The sequence below is a fragment of the Schistocerca cancellata genome, chromosome 8 (genome assembly GCF_023864275.1).
Source record: "Schistocerca cancellata isolate TAMUIC-IGC-003103 chromosome 8, iqSchCanc2.1, whole genome shotgun sequence".
NCBI classification, from domain to species: domain Eukaryota; kingdom Metazoa; phylum Arthropoda; class Insecta; order Orthoptera; family Acrididae; genus Schistocerca; species Schistocerca cancellata.
Genome location: NC_064633.1, coordinates 360,962,041 through 360,978,660, shown reverse-complemented (window position 1 = coordinate 360,978,660; position 16,620 = coordinate 360,962,041).

Here is a 16,620-nt window from a genome sequence, read left to right as displayed (position 1 = left end):
GCAGGATCTTTTTTCGGCCCTAGCGATGTCGAAGATTTGATGTTTTACCAGTTCCTGATAACCACGGCACACTCGTGAGATGGTCGTACGGGAAAATCCCCACTTCATTGCTACCTCGGAGACGCTGTGCACCATCGCTCGTCCACCAGCTATAACACCACGTTCAAACACACGTAAATCTTGATAACCTGCCATTCTAGCAGCAGTAACCGATCTAACAACAGCGCCGTATTCTACTCGTTTACATATCTCTGTATGAATATCATACCTACACCAGTTTCTTTGGCACTTCAGTGTAGCATACGTATTAGGACGCAAACAAAGATTAAGATATTTAGAACTATGGGAAAAATTATAGCTGCGAATGGAGCAGGAACATCAGAAGTCACTGAATACATTAAGAGGAGCTTAATTGTAAATGGGGATGGGAGTTTATAGGTGTTGCTGTAGACTGACAGTACCGGATAAAACGAAGAAAAAATTGGCCAGGTGTGTTTAAGATCGCCCACTTACGGTTCCGTGAAAGTTTAATTTTCTGTATAGATAGTTCATCTATTCGGTGAATCGTGGATTTCGAACTTCTTTGCCTGTTATCGACACTGGTACTGGCAAGATATCAGCCTCAGTGATTCCAAGACTTAAGAGAATGTTTTAATTTCAAATTAGAATTCGGATAGTAAATGACATAAGAACATTTTTTTCGTGAGCTAGAATTACAAACTAACAATTTTCAGATATTTTCCTTTGCTCGTACTGTGAAACCTGACTTCTAGCCAAGTTTCATGATTGTAGGTCAACGGAAAGTACCCTATAGGTTTTGATGACTGAGTTTGAGAGTATCAAAATTCTGACGTAGATGGCCGTCTCTTTTACCTGCGCTGACTTAGAAGCTAGCCTTTATTACGCCGTCATGGGGCTATAGACCTCCGTGCGCAACATAAATAGCAAATGAAAATATATATATATATATATATATATATATATATATATATATATATATATATATATATATATATATTGCTTCTGTGATATAAATTATCAGTTTTCAGTTTTTTCCTTTGGTTTCATTGAGAAACCTTGCTTCTTGTCAAATTCCATAATTCTAGGTCAACAGGAAGTATCCCGTAGTTTTTGATGAGTGAGTTTGTGAGTATCAAAATATGTGACATAAATGACAGTATCTTTTGATTGTATTGACTTAGAAGGTTCATTTCTTTACATCGCCAAGAGACTGTAGACGTTAGTACGTGACACAAATTTCAACTTGATACGTCTAAAATTTCCGGAGAAAATGGTTTTGAATGTCTGACAGACAGACTGACAACATAGTGATATTACAAGGGTTCCGTTCTTACTGACTGAGACAAGGCACCATAAAAAGACATACGTAGAGAATGTGCACTGCCATAATGGATACAAATAAAGCAAAACGACTGAGACAGTACGGGCATCTATGTCTTTTGTGAGAGTACAGATGGCGTAAGAAGGCGATGGAATGGCTTAAAACTAACAGAAGAAGAAAGGGACGCAACTCTGGAGGAGGGAGTCAGAAGGGGGGAAACTGCTGGCGGAGGATTGGAAAGACAGGAGGCACCAAAGCTAAGGTGGGGGAAACAACTATAATGTTGTAATAAATCGCAATAAAAATTAGCGCTAAGAAATATTCTCTTTAGTACAAAAATGGTTCAAATGGCTCTGAGCACTATGGGACTTAACATCTGAGATCATCAATCCCCTAGAACTTAGAACTACTTAAACCTAACTAACCTAAGGACATCACACACATCCATGCCCGAGGCAGGATTCGAATCTGCGGCCGTAGCGGTCGCGCGGTTCCAGACTGAAGCGCCTAGAACCGATCGGCCACCCCGGCTCTCTTTAGTACAAGACGAGCTTGGTTCATCAATACTGAGAGACTTCCTGGAGCATTATTGAAATATCTCGGGGAAAAAGGTAAACGTGATAGTTCTGGTGATAAACGGCATATAATGAAGGATGCAGACATGTTTGACATACATTCTGCAGACTAACCATGCAATGAAATGGGAACCGTACGAAACACTCAGCCTCCTGTCACATCCCTCCAAAATTATTATCAAAACTGTCTATTATAGACTGGAGCAGAGAGTAAAAGACTTCTTACAAGATGGCTACTCTGGATTACAAATGGACCATGGAACACGGGGGGTCATATTCATTTCATGATTAATCACAGAGTAATCCTCCAGGCTCAACACATCACTTTTATTCGGTTTGATAGATGTAGAGAAACTGTTCGATAACATGAAATGGAACTAATTCTTTTAAGAGATGAAGAATATAGGAACTGGTCTGTAAGAATGAGAACGCTCTTTTAGAGGAGGATGAACCACAGGCTTAGATATGAAAGGGAGTAAGATAGGGGTTTCGCTTGTCTCCACTATTATTTAATTTGTACATAGAAAAAGCATAAAGGAGTTCTCAGAAACCAGCAGCTGTGGAATAACGAGCTTCAAATCGCTCCATTTTTCAGACAAAATTGTCGAATTTGGCAGAGAAATGATGACGGGCTACAGGAACCATTTCACCAGCCAAATCAAATCTTAACAGAGAAATGCGACATGGGGATCAGATCAGCAGACGCCTAAGATTTCTTACAGTTGTTGGCTGTGTCAAGTGAAAGTTGTCTGTTACAGTCACAACTTTCATAACTGATTTTTCTTCAGCGTAATCTACAATGGCATCACAGAGTACTGGCAAACCTACCACTATACAGGGTGAGGGGTGATTGTATTAGTGATTCTGAACAAAAAAACCTCATATGGACGTATGCCCTATTCCGAATGGTTTCCGAGATAGAACACATTTAATATCACTTTTGTTCAAAATGGTTCAAATGGCTCTGAGCACTATGGGACTTAACATCTATGGTCATCAGTCCCCTAGAACTTAGAACTACTTAAACCTAACTAACCTAAGGACATCACACAACACCCAGTCATCACGAGGCTATCACTTTTGTACGTTTCTTTTGAATAACTCTAAAACCGCATCTTTCCTACAAAAAAGGTCCTATTCATTTTTTTCTCTAGAACTAATGGTTTGTGCAAAGAGAGCGCGAGAATGTTGAAAAACTCGCTCGACGCGCATGCACTGTAGCTTACGTAGTTTTTGTAGGCCAATTTGAGGTAGTTTCACTACTTGGTAGTCCCGTATCAAACTGTTCGTCTTCAACTTGCCCTACACTACTGTGGTACATTGTAAACCCCAAATTGGCGCCCGCATCTCGTGGTCGTGCGGTAGCGTTCTCGCTTCCCACGCCCGGGTTCCCGGGTTCGATTCCCGGCGGGGTCAGGGATTTTCTCTGCCTCGTGATGGCTGGGTGTTGTGTGATGTCCTTAGGTTAGTTAGGTTTAAGTAGTTCTAAGTTCTAGGGGACTGATGACCTAAGATGTTAAGTCCCATAGTGCTCAGAGCCATTTGAACCCAAATTGGCCTACAAACATTACGTAAGCTACAGCGCATGTGCGTCGAGCGAGTTTTTCAACACCCCGCGCTCTCTTCGCACAAACCATTAGTTCTAGAGAAAAAAGTGAATATGACCTATTTCGTAGGAAATTTAATACCGTTTAATTTTGTACTGCGACACGTTTTCGCTGGAGGGTGTGTTTTCGAATTATTCAAGAAAATCGTTCAAAAATGATATTAAATGTGTTCTATTTCGTAAACCATTCGGAGTAGGGCATACGTCCATATGAAGATTTTTGTTCAGACTCACTAATACTATCACCCCTGAAAGCATGTACCTTTCCTCCTGACTCACCCTGTATATATTTTACAAACGAATAAAGGTGATTCCGAGACACTGTTATGTTTATTTAAAGGTACAGCAGTAAAAATTAAGATCTACTGGTATAATTGATATCTCACAGCAAAAATATTAGTTTACAAAAAGAAATCAATTGCTCTGCTTATCAACGAAGTGTTGGTACACCTACACAGAAATGAAGATAAAGTCACTCTAATTCATCTAACTCAGTTCTAGTAGCCTGTGTGCTTATCGTTGTCATTGATGGCAGCTTGTCATGGAGTGAATCAACTTGCGAGTAATATCTGGTGAGTTCTTCCACCATTCCACTCACAACACCGTCTGACTTCTTGGAGCATTACGTAATAGCTACTCCCGAGTTTTCAGAGCCATATGTTTAGGGTCACTGTGTTGCTGAAAATACCGGTCCCCGCCAGATCACCGAAATTAAGCGCTGTCGGGCTTGGCTAGAACTTGGATGGGTCACCATCCGGGCCTCCCAATTGCTGTTGGCAAAGCGGGGTGCACTCAGCCCTTGTGAAGCCAATTGAGGAGCTACTTGATTCAGAAGTAGCGGCACTGGTACAGCAACTGAAAACATCCGGGAGAGCGGTGTGCTGACCACATGCCTCTCCGTATCAGCACCCGGTGACGCCTAAGGTCTGAGGATGGCACGATGGCTGGTCGTTACCGTTAGGCCTTCATGATCCGTTTGGATGGTGTTTTCTTTTTCCCTTGTTGAAACTAATAAACGTCATGGAGACCCAGTTTATGTGTGCTTCCACGTAAATGGCCTCGCAATACATCGATGTATTTACAGTGATCCATGACACCTTCAATAATTGCCAAGACATGAAGAGGAACAAATAGCATTAAGAGTAAATGATACATTGGTGACAGATGTGTATAGTGTCGCAGAACTTTTTAACAAACATTTTGTAACTGTTACTGAAAAGATGGGGTTGTCAGGTTCGGTAGATGCTGCTGTGGATTACCTTAGACCAGACATTTCAAGTAACTTCCATAATATGAATTTGACCCTCACTACCCCAACAGAAATAATGTCCATCATAAAATCTTTAAAATCAAAAACATCTAGTGGGTATGATGAAATATCAACAAAGTTAATTAAAGAATGTGATTCTGAGCTAAGTAACATATTAAGCTATCTGTGTAACCAGTCGTTTATCAGTGGAATATTTCCTGAATGGCTGAAATATGCTGAAGTTAAGCCACTGTTTAAGAAGGGAGATAAAGAAATAGCATCAAATTTCCGTCCAATTTCACTGTTGCCAGCATTCTCAAAAATTTTTGAAAAAGTAATGTACAGTCGTCTTTATAACCATCTTATCTCAAATAACATACTGTCAAAGTCACAATTTGGATTTCTAAAAGGTTCTGATATTGAGAAGGCTATCTTCTCTTACAGTGAAAATTTGCTTAATTCATTAGACAAAAAATTGCAGGCAACTGGTATATTTTGTGATCTGTCAAAGGCATTTGACTGTGTAAATCACAATATCCTTTTAAGTAAACTAGAATATTATAGTGTAACAGGAAATGCTGCAAAATGGTTCAAATCTTATATCTTTGGCAGGAAACAAAGGGTGTTATTAGGAAAGAGACATGTATCAAGCTATCAGGCATCATCCAACTGGGAACTAATTACATGTGGGGTCCCACAAGGTTCCATTTTGGGGCCCTTACTTTTCCTTGTGTATATCAATGACCTTTCAACAGTAACATTACCAGATGCCAAGTTTGTTTTGTTTGCCGATGATACAAACATTGCAATAAATAGCAAAACAAGTGTAGTCTTAGAAAGATCAGCCAATAAAATATTTGTGGACATTAATCACTGGTTCCTAGCCAATTCTTTGTCACTAAACTTTGAAAAAACACACTACATGCAGTTCAGAACGTGTAAGGGGTGTCCCAAGAGTATATGTCTAACATACGATGACAAGAAGATAGAAGAAGTGGACAGTGTTAAATTCTTGGGATTACAGCTTGATAATAAATTCAACTGGGAGGAGCACACCACAGAACTGCTGAAGCGTCTTAACAAATCTCTGTTTGCAATGCGAATTTTGTCAGACATAGGGGATATAAAAATGAAAAAGCTGGCATACTATGCTTACTTTCATTCCATAATGTCATATGGGATTAGTTTTTGGGGTAATTCATCAAGCCAAGCTAAAGTTTTCCGGGCACAAAAACGTGCAGTAAGAATTATATGTGGTGTGAACTCAAGAACATCCTGCAGAAGCCTGTTTAGGGAACTAGGGATACTAACTACAGCTTCCCAATATATTTATTCCTTAATGAAATTTGTCATTAAAAATATATCACTTTTTCAAACCAAGAGCTCGATTCATGGAATCAATACTAGAAATAAGAATAATCTTCACAAGGATTTAAAGTCACTTAGTCTTGTACAAAAAGGTGTGCGTTATTCAGGAACACACATTTTCAATAACTTGCCAGCAGCCATAAAAAGCTTAACAACCAATGAAATTCAGTTTAAGAGAAGCCTAAAGGATGTATTGGTGGCCAACTCCTTCTACTCCATTGATGAATTTCTTAGTAAAACCAACTGATTTGTATATAAGTACAACATAACTTCTGCACAATTTCAGTGCAGTAATGTGTTCACTGAAAATTTGTGTGTGCGTGTGTGTGTGTGTGCGAGTGTGTGTGTGTGTGTGTGTGTGTGTGTGTGTGTGTGTGGTTGTGTGTAAGTATAATCTAACTTCTGCACCATTTCAGTGCAGTAATGTGTTCATTGTAAATAAGTATTACAGTAGTTGGTTGGTTGGTTGGTTTGGGGAAGGAGACCAGACGGCGTGGTCATCGGTCTCATCGGATTAGGGAAGGATTGAGAAGGAAGTCGGCCGTGCCCTTTCAGAGGAACCATCCCGGCATTTGCCTGGAGTGATTTAGGGAAATCACGGAAAACCTAAATCAGGATGGCCGGACGCGGGATTGAACCGTCGTCCTCCCGAATGCGAGTCCAGTGTCTAACCACTGCGCCACCCCGCTCGGTACAGTAGTTGTATTACATGTTTATTACCTTATAAATAAATAAAAAACTTTTTTATTTTAAATTCAGTGCATTAGTATTTGTAAAATGACTCTTAGTGTTCATTAAAAAATGACGATCATTCCACTTGGGACCTGTGGAATGGTACATTAGCTTATTTGTTTTAGTTGTAAATATTTGTCATGTATTATTGTTTTTCTGACATGTTCCACATCCTGGAGGACCTCCTCACTACGGATCAATTGGAATGAAAGTAAATCAACAAAAAAAAAAAAAAAAACAAGTCACCAACAGCTGATGCTACCATTCATCCCCAAACCATTATGCTTCCTTTCCCAGTTTTACTGTAGGTGAAACATGTGATTAGAGCTCTGTATTTGGTTCATGCCCGAATTTTCCCTTTCCGTCAGGGTCTTTTTTTTGCTTGAATCGTGCCACCCGCAGTGGCCGAGCGGTTCTAGACGCTTCAGTCTGGAACCGCGCTACCGCTACAGTCGCTGGTTCGAATTCTGCCTTGGGCATGGATGTGTGTGATGTCGTTAGGTTAGTTAGGTTTAAGTAGTTCTAAGTTCTAGGGGACTGATGACCTCAGATGTTAAGTCCCATAGTGCACAGAGCAATTTGAACCATTTGTTTGAACCATAAGTCTTTTGACTGGTTTGGTGCGGCCCACGACAAATTCCTCTCATGTGCCAACCTCTTCATCTCAGGGTAGCAGTTTCAACCAGCGTCCTCCATTATTTGTTGGACTTATTACTATCTCTGTCTTCGTCTATAGTTTTCACATTCTACAGAAAGTTTACTCCAGTACTATGGAAGTTATTCCGTGATGTCTTAACAGATGTCCTACCATCCTGTCCCTTCTTCTTGTTAGTTTTCTTCCATATGTTCCTTTCCTCGCCGATTTTCCGGAGAACCTCCTCATTCCTTACCTTATCAGTCCACATGATTTTCAACAATCTCCTGTAGTAACACATCTTAAACGCTTCGACTCTCTTCTTTTCGGGTTATTTCTCAGTCCATGTTTCACTGCCATACAATTCTGTGCTCCGAACGTGTAGGGATAGGCAAAATAATGTAAACAGTGGTAGTAATGGGATGGTTGCGTTTGACGGTCAACAATGCACGTAAGGCAGTGCCGCGCTGGACTGTGTGTGTTCAGCACGGACCAGGCATTAGTGCAGCTTGTTAACGTGTAGTATACACTTCGTATTTCCATTCAGAGGCCGTTGTCGACATGCAATGAAAAACCTAACAGAGTTCCAAAGCGGGCAGGTTACGGGTGCTCGATTAGCTGGAGCACAGGTAACCAAGCCAGTCAATTTATTGAATGTTTCAAGAGCAACTGTTTCAACAGTCACGATAGCCTACACCAAAAATGGAAAGACATCATCGTGTAAAAGTAATAGTGGGCGCAAATCATAAGTAAGTGACAGAGATCGTCGTACGCTAACACGAATTGTGTCAAAATAACAGAAAACTACGGCCGCTAAAGTGACTACAAAGCTCAGTAGCCATCTTCGGGAGCCCGTATCTATCGACACTGTCCGTCGAGAACTTCATAAACCGAATATTCATAGACGAGCTGCTTCACCGAAACCATTACTGACGACAGCTAACAAAGCGTAAAAAATGGCGACAGGAGCATAAATCCTGGACGGCTGATCAGTGGAAACACGTCTTTTGGTCCGACGGAGTCAACGTTTGTTTATTTCCATCATCTGGCCGGGATTACATCTGAAGAATGCCAAAAGAAGCCTGCAATGCTGATTCCTTGATTCCTACGGTTAAGCATGGAGGAGGAAGTGTGATGGTGTGCGCAGCCATATCATGTATTCTGCTGGTCCCAACATTATTCTCAAAGGCCGTGTTACAGCCAACGATTATGTAAACATTTTAGCTGATCAGATGCACCCCATGATTCAAACGTCGTTGATACCATATTTCAGGACGATAATGCACCATTTCACACAGCCAAGACAGTGTAATCGTGGTATGAGGAGCATGCAACTGAACTGCAGCGTCTTCGCTGGCCACCACAGTCCCTGAACTTGAACATTATCGAACAGTTATGGGCGCTATTGGAGCACAGACTCCAGAGCGGATTTCCGTCTCCCTCGTCACTACAGGTATTCCGATCGAAGAGTGGCACAACATTCCACTATGCGATTGTTATGTACCAGTATACCAAGAAGAATTGCAACTGTATTACGTGCTAATGGGGGTCCAACCCCTTATTAGTAAACCATTCCCAAGTAAGCAATTGAATCTCAATGTAGACAAGTGTAATGTGCTGCGAATACGTAGAAAGAAAGATCCTTTATCATTTAGCTACAATATAGCAGGGCAGGAACTGGAAGCAGTTAATTTCATAAATTATCTGGGAGTAGGCATTAGGAGTGATTTAAAGTGGAATGACCATATAAAATTAATCGTCGGTAAATCAGATGCCACACTGAGTTTCATTGGAAGAATCCTAAGGAAATGCAGTCCGAAAACAAAGGAACTAGGTTACAGTACACTTGTTCGCCCACTGCTTGAATACTGCTCACGAGTGTGGGATCCGTACCAGATAGGGTTGATAGAAGAGATAGAGAAAATCCAACGGAGAGCAGCGCGCTTCGTTACAGGTTCATTTAGTAATCGCGAAAGCGTTACGGAGATGATAGATAAACTCCAGTGGAAGACTCTGCAAGAGAGACGCTCAGTAGCTCGGTATGGGCTTTTGTTGAAATTTCGAGAACATTCCTTCACCGAGGAGTCAAGCAGTATATTGCTCCCTCCTACGTATATCTCGCGAAGAGACCATGAGGATAAAATCAGAGAGATTAGAGCCCACACAGAGGCATACCGACAGTCTTTCTTTCCACGAACAATACGGGACTGGAATAGAAGGGAGGACCGATAGAGGTACTCAAAGTACCCTCCGCCACACACCGTCAGGTGGCTTGCGGAGTATGGATGTAGATGTAGATGTAAGTACAGGTATTCACATTATTTTGTCTATCCCCTGTATATTCTTTGAAATATCTCCCTCAAATTAAAGATGCTGTATACCGGTAGTAGTAGATTTCTCTTGGCCAGGAATGCTTCTATTGGCAGTGCTGATTGCTTTTGACGTCCTCCTTGCTCCGACCGTCGTGGGTTATTTAGCTGCCTAGGTAGCAGAATTCCTTAACTTCATCTACTTTGTGATCACAAATACTGATGCTAAGTTTCTCGCTGTTCTCGTTTCTGGTACTTCTCATTACCTTCATCTTTCTTCGATTTACTCTCAGCCCGTATTCTGTACTCATTGGGCTGTTCATTCCATTCAACAGATCCTGTAATTCTCCATCACTTGTAACGCCGGAAATGCATATCCTCCTATTTCCATCTATTGTACTATAAATTTGTTTTCCTTATTTTTGTTACCTGAATATATAACATTTCTGTGTCTTCGTATATTGTAATTGTTTTACTATTTGTATATATATATTTATGCATTTATGTCGATGTATAATTGGTTTGTTTCGTAAACATTATTTGTATTTTTACGCTGGGTCTTGCCTAGGGAAAACTGCTATCGAACGATTACATCGATAGGTCGTGTGAAGAATCAAAGTGTGTAGGATCTTCGGTAGTGTTAACTCGGCCGCGAGGAGCGCGGGCAGAGGGAGTCTGGCTGGAGTAGCGAGTGGAGCAGGTGTGTTGTGTGACGCTCCCGCGAGTTGCCGCGCTTTCGGGGTTTGGCAGCGTGTAATTGCGCTCGACTTGCGATGGTAGTTTCTGACATGGTGTCGCGGACGGGAAGCATTAGCTGGCGCACATCAAGAGCCCGTTTCGTCTGGTGACCGTGTCGAGAAGAAGGCGCGCCAACATCCAGCTTCTGCAACAGCGACGGCCGACAATGAGTGACTGTCGCAACCTCCTCGATCGACGGCTTCAAACCTTCAATCAACCAACAAGGAAGACTAGACGCACGTAAAGTTTTAGAAGTGTATGGCAGACCTCAGCTTTTAAAACTGTTCAAATCACAAAATTACAGCAATGTAGCATGAACCTTTGTTGCTCATTGTCCCAGTTGCATTACCAAGCAGGGTCCCTTCCTTTTCCGGAATGAACCCGAGTGTCGTTGAAATTCAAACGCCAGCATTAAAGCAGCATCATTCGATTTCATTGCTTTAATTTCAAAGTTCAGTTAAGGTATTCATAGCTGGCTACAATATTTAGATTACACAAGCACAAATTAAGAGTGCGAGTTTTGTTGCCGTATTTTAGCTTACCTGTGACTGCAGCTCAGCTTGGTACGTACTAAATTTTACTATTGTTAATTGGTCAGAATCATTTAATTCAAGTTCAAAGTTAAATCTCTTATTTCTAAATTGCGTAGATTCAAGTAGCTTTTGAAATGATTGTTGAAGTAGTCCAAGACTAACTGTATTTTACTGAATTTCGATGTGTTTCAGAAACAAAGCTCACTATTAATTTCAGTCACTAAATTAACTTTCAATTTTCCGATTTTATTAATTCTTTTGCTAAATTAAGTCAGAGTGTAGCGAAATTTATTACTTCTGACAAACTTTCAGTTTTCACACTACACGTGTCAACCTTCAGTTGCCACGCTTCTAGTGCTAATTATATGTGCAATAACCTTTCTTTTTCAGTTACTATAGTAACTGTCCATAGGACTGGCGACCGTAATTTTCCCCAAATCTCAAATATCTAATTACCGCTAGTTAATTGTTAACGTAACGGCCGCACATTTACTTTCTTTATTAACTTTACCCCTTTTCAAAATTAATTTCCATCAGTTTCATTTGCATTTTTCCTTTCATTTAGATGTAACCCTTTCCTCCCTCTTTACCGACAAATTAACTTCGGTGACGATTGCTTTTTCCCAAATTTCCATTAGGTACACGCGGTCTAATTTTTCACTGTCATTAAGGTCGATAAGTGAGGGGGAGGTTACACACTTTCACTGAGGACTGCAATGTCATTAGTGAATCTTATCTTTGATATCCTTTCATATTGAATTTTAATGCTGGCCTTAGTGGCCGAGCGGTTCTAGCCGCTTCAGTCCGGAACCGCGCGACTGCTACGGTCGCAGGTTAGAATCCTGTCTTGGGCATGGATGTGTGTGATGTCCTTAGGTTGGTTAGGTTTAAGTAGTTATAAGTTCTAGGGGACTGATGACCTCAGATGTTAATGCTCAGAGCCATTTGAACCATTTTTTGAATTTTAATTTCACTCTTGTTCTTTTATTTCCAAATTGCTTCTTCGATGTATGGATTGAACAGTAGGGCTGAAAGTCTACATCTCTGTCTTACACCCTTTTTAATCCGAGCCGCTCTTATTACTCCTACTTGGTTCTTGTACATATTGTATGTTACCGCTCTTTCGCTACAGCTTACCCCAACTTTTCTGAGAGTTTCCAACGTCTTGCCCCATTTTACATTGTCGAACGTTTTTTCCAGGTCGACAAATCCTATGTACGTCTTGATTTTTCTCTAGTCTTGCTTCCATTATCAACCACAATTCCAGAACTGGCTCTCTGGAGTCTTTACCTTTCCTAAAGCCAAACTGATCGTCATCTAACACATCCTGAATTTTCTTTTCCATTCTTATATATATTATTCTGGTCAGCAACTTGTATGGATGAGCTGTTAAGCTGATTGTGTGATAATTCTCGCACTTGTCAGTTCTTGCTGTCTTCGGAATTGTGTAAATGCTGTTTCGTCGAAAGTGAGATGGTATATCGCCAGACTCATCCATTCTGCACACCAGTGTGAATAGTCATGTTGTTGCCATTTCCCCCAATGATTTTAGAAATTTTGTTGGAATGTTGTATATACCTTCTGCCTTATTCGATCGTAGATCTTACAAAGCTCTATTAGATTGTGATTCTAATAATTGATCCACCTATCTTTTCTATATCGACTCTTGATTCTTCTTCTGTCACGTCATCAGACAAATCTTCCCTCTCACAGAAGCCTTCAATGTATTCCTTCCACCTATCTGCTCTCTCCTCTGCAGTTAACAATGGAATTCCCATTGCATTCTCAATGTTAACAACGTTGCTCTTAATTTCACTGAAGGTTCTTTTGAATTTGCTACATGCTGAGTCAGTCCTTCTGAGAATCATTTCATTTTCGATTTCTTCACATTTTTCCTGCAGTCATTTCCCCTTGGTTTCCTTCCGCTTCCACTTTCTTACATTTGTAAGTGACTTGTATTTCTGTGTTCCAGAAGTTCCTTGAACATTTGTTTACTTCCTTCTTTCATCGATCAACTGAAGTATTTCTTGTATTACTCATGGTTTATTTGCAGTGGCCCTTCGATAGAGGGGTCACAAATTATTCTATTTCGACATTCATTTAATCGATATGTATTAAAAGCGACAAAAACACGACGAATAGCCAATGCTCCAGCAGTCACTAATTTGCTTCCTTCTTGGCTGCTTGTAGTGTGCCGTGCGATCTGCATTATACATCCACTATCTGATCAGAAAGTAATTAGACAGCTACTAATGGACATTAATACGTGTTGTATCTGACGATCGAAATGTCTGTTGTATTTGGGTCTCCTGGCACTTTTTGTTGTTGGTGATAACAATTATTTAGGTCTCTTGTGGAAAAGTAGTTACACTGGAATAAATTGTTCAAAGTTCCTGCAATGTTAGGAATATGCATATATCACTGTTCTACTAGTTCGGTAACGATAATTATTTCCTTTCATAAACGATGCTACTGTAATACGCACTTCAGCTGTTCCCAATCGAAACTTAAGGTATTCTGCTTCTTATAGCGCTCTATTAGATGCTCCTTTGCTTGGTCGGATGTGTGTTTCTTTTTAACCGGCTCGTGATGCTTAACAAATGCTATTGCTTCTCCCCTCTCTTGTGACGAAGCTTTTCAATACATTTTTGTTTTTTTTATATAGTTTTATCACTTTAGGTCACTTTGGATGGTTACTTCCAGCTATTTATGAGTGTTACTGTTTCTAGTGATTTGTTGTCAATAGTGTAATCGAACGGTACTACATCTCTTCTCCTATTTACGTGCAGCATGTTAGATTTACCTGCATCCAGGCCAAACTCTCAGTCTCTTTACTATTCATCAAGCCCCTGCAAGTCTTCCTGAAATTCGCTACAGTCTTCTGTTAATCGTAGTTCCTGCTTCATTCATGAATGACGCCTGGAAAGAATGACTGTCAGTAAACCACCATATGGATTTATAGACCTAACTCGGCCCCACCGCGTGGTTCACGTAGTAGCTTGACTGTTTTTTGCATTGTTGCACAGTAATGCGGCAATGCCCTAATACTGCAAAGCCCCATTCCATTTGAGACGTTTTTGGTTATTGTATTCTCCGAACAGAAATCTGTAATCATAGTTGTGTATTACGACAAGCCACGAGCTAATGTATAAATCTGTCATGGGATAACAAACAGGAAAACAATGCGAAAATACTATTTTGGCCCACTCCTATGTACGGGGGAATGCTTGTCGTTGTAGAATAAGGGGTATCAGACCTCTCAACGAGAGATGAAGGTATTTAGTAAGTGCTTCGCCTGTTTTTTACCACATGCTATTCGAGAAACGCTCTGCGAATCAGATGTCAATCACATGGAACTGAAGAGTGGTTTGCTACAATTGTTTTGCTGGAACATAGCGATGTATAGAGAAAACTCTCACATTTTTGTTTACTTATCTGTAACTGATAACACTATCAGCAATCCTAAAACGATTTTGACACAAAATCATTGCTTTAGGTAAAAAGCTAGCAATTTCAACACAGAATTCACTTATTTATTTCTTGGAATTTCACACCTATGGCTTTAGAGACGCTTTTGTGTTCTGAAAGGACTTAGACCTAAACTGAGCGCATTAGTAACAGCACTGCTTTGTAATAGCTACGCGTTCCACCCGATGTGCGGAAGTAGGAGTATTTGGTGTAGTGCAGCGTCCGCTCCTGATGCCCTGTGTAGGAGTATTTACATGGTGCCTCCAGTTGATGGAGAATAGACCTCACATCACGGTTCTGCGTGGCGTCTCTGCTGGCGTGGCGCTTGATGCACAAGATACTGCAAGCGTTTGCGTAATTGCAATGAAAAATAAGAATAAATCAGTCAATACCTCAGTCCTAGAATAAAACGTTGGCTTACATCCTTATCGTCCTACTCACATAGTAATGTGGTAATATGGTAGCTAAATAACCTAGAAACGAGGTGATATCGACATTTACGTTTGGTAACCATCTTATTTCTCTTGCAAAGAAATGCTCTGATATGTGTTTTGTAATTCCGTGGTGGTGCTAGGTATTTTTCATATAACAAGCAGCATTTTGTGCTGTATTCTGTAATGTGTACACTAGGGTTACAAGCATAGAACAGTACGCATCTAAAAGCTGGAAAACAATATGTCAGGTTTCAAAAAACGGTGGAATTACTGTAATTAACGAACATTCGTTTTTGCTGTAGTTGTTAACTTGCATGTAAACTAAGTGGAAAACCAATTACAAAGGTTCCATACTATTCACCATTAATCATCTTACCGACCTAGAACGATGGATTACGCTAAACAAAAGCAAGTCTAACAACGAATTATTGCAAAACATGTCTCCCGTACAGAAATCGTTGACTGGTGGATGTAGCATCCTCAGATAGAGCAGTCCTTACAAGAAGCATGTAGCGACTAGATTTGGTTCAGAGACCAGTGTTATGGACTATGTAATGAATTGAAACGCGTTGTGCAGAATTTCTTTCGCGTGGTAATTAAATGAATCGAAGTAAATGGCTCCCATTTAAATATTTAGGGAGCATTGTCACCATGCCATCGACACCATTGCTTCTAACAGTGGGAATGACTGCATTTTTTAAACATACAGTGATGCAATTGAAACTGCAAATCCCCATTACAAAAACGTATTAAAAAATTTCTACGTTAGTGATCATCAGCTGCTCTGTTTTTAATACATAATCTGATAGCTTAATAGGTTGTCACTATCACTTTCTATCGTACTCTTTTACAGAATACGGAGGAACTTTTTTGTTTATATATTTATCAAAGTATAAATACGTGATTCCATGTTCCTCTTATAATCCTGCATTTGACAGCATGTGCTTACATTTTTTATTCGATCCATGCATTATATAATTTAATGTATAACTTAGAATGTTTCATCTTCCCTCTTTCCACACACAAGTATCTTCTCCCTCTCATACGTAGAGAATGTGTTATGGCAGAAATTTGTAGTAAAAAGCAGGAACGCATTCAGATGATCGATGCTTGGTGCAGGATTGGCAGTCGACACTCTTCATAAAAAATTTTGTAACGTGGTACAGGGAGCGAACATTTATGAGTTGCAGCTGTAACGGATAAAAATATGGTTTACGCTTCTGATAATATGCAGGTAATTAATGCTTATATAGATATTTTGCCATTTGGTGTAGTGAATTTGGAGGACATGCATATGTTGTCACAGTGTACTAGCCTCACACCCACGTACTCAGAGGTATTAGGTTAACATGTATTAGTTCATTTACAAAAGGAATTCATGTTTTGAGGTGACTGAATGTTCACAATGACTGAATGTTCACAATCACATGTGGGGTGAGAGGGTGAACGATTTATTCGGAGCTGAATCAAAGACCACTACAGCGCAGTAAGATTTAGATTTCTAATCACTTAACAAATAATATATCAATACTAGCGGACTCGACAGACGTTATCCTGCACGATATTTCAAGCGATTAGGATATTAAAGAAAGTTTGAAATAAAAGACAAATAATATAATAATTTCATTATTC